The sequence below is a fragment of the Otolemur garnettii genome, unplaced genomic scaffold (genome assembly GCF_000181295.1).
Source record: "Otolemur garnettii isolate 467f Iridium unplaced genomic scaffold, OtoGar3 scaffold00043, whole genome shotgun sequence".
Lineage (NCBI taxonomy): Eukaryota > Metazoa > Chordata > Mammalia > Primates > Galagidae > Otolemur > Otolemur garnettii.
The window spans coordinates 11,016,633-11,017,652 of NW_003852438.1; the positions used below are offsets into that span (position 1 = coordinate 11,016,633).

Genomic DNA, 1,020 nt, shown 5'->3' on the forward strand with positions numbered 1-1,020 from the left:
CCCCAAAATAAGCCCTAGCAGGATTTCTATGCATTTGTTAAATATAAGCCCTACCCCATAATAAGACCTAGTGATGGACGTGGCTATGCAGCATATCCGCATAGCCACACCATGCATTTCGGTGGGTGCGGAGTGGTAAGGAAGACTGGAATACCTTTTATCTGCCACAGCTCCTTTCTCCGAGCTGTTCGCACTTGTGCAGGTGCATGTGTGGTAACCGCCATTGCAGGCATCCTATTGCGCACTAGTGAACGGCTAGGGGAAAGGAGTTCACACATTATTAGCACCAGCCCCACCAACAAGGTCAGCTCCCCCTGTCAGTTTCCAGAAGAAGATGACTTAACTGTATTTGAATAAATGTAGATTGTTATATTATACTTAATAAAAATAAGACATCCCCTGAAAATAAGCCCTAGAGTGTCTTCTTGAGAAATAATAAATATAAGATAGTGTTTTATTTTTAGGGGAACACAGTAGTTAGACTCTGTCTCAAAGAAAAAAAATTCTGTAGGGAGTGGGCCTTACATTGTTGCCCAGGCTGTTCTCAAATTCCTGGCCTCAATCAATCCCCCCATCTTGGCTTCCCAAAGTGCTGAGATTATGGGCATGAGTTTCTGCATAAGGGCTGTCCTTCTACCTTAAATAGAAATGTTCAATGTCTGTTTTGATATTGATTAGAAAGCTGTTGGAATTGACAATGAGGAGAGAAGGAAATTCGGACTAGCTGATCAAATCATACACTTTGAGGAGTTTCTGGGCTGGAGATATCCCTTGTGGATCAGAGGCACCCTTAAATTAGTGGATAAAGAAGGCAGAGAGGCTGTCACTCAGCCTCTGTCCCATGAAGACCCTCCTAGTAGATTTGAGTCATGAGTTTGGAGATAACCACCACAGAATTACCCCAGTTAGGAATGCTAGAAAAATGGCAAGAGTGCACAGACGCCCATTTCAGTTTCATTTAGCAGAAAAGCATATTTCAAATAATATGTCAGAGGGAATTATTAGAAGAAGTCTTGGCTT

The 1,020-nt window shown here is 42.5% G+C and overlaps 1 protein-coding gene across 2 annotated transcripts in view; it reads left to right on the plus strand.

Annotated features, from left to right (window-relative positions):
- RBMS2 (RNA binding motif single stranded interacting protein 2) overlaps nucleotides 1–1,020 on the plus strand; it is a 57,190-nt gene that overhangs the window by 26,586 nt on the left and 29,584 nt on the right. The gene's annotated exons all lie outside the window — the stretch shown is intronic.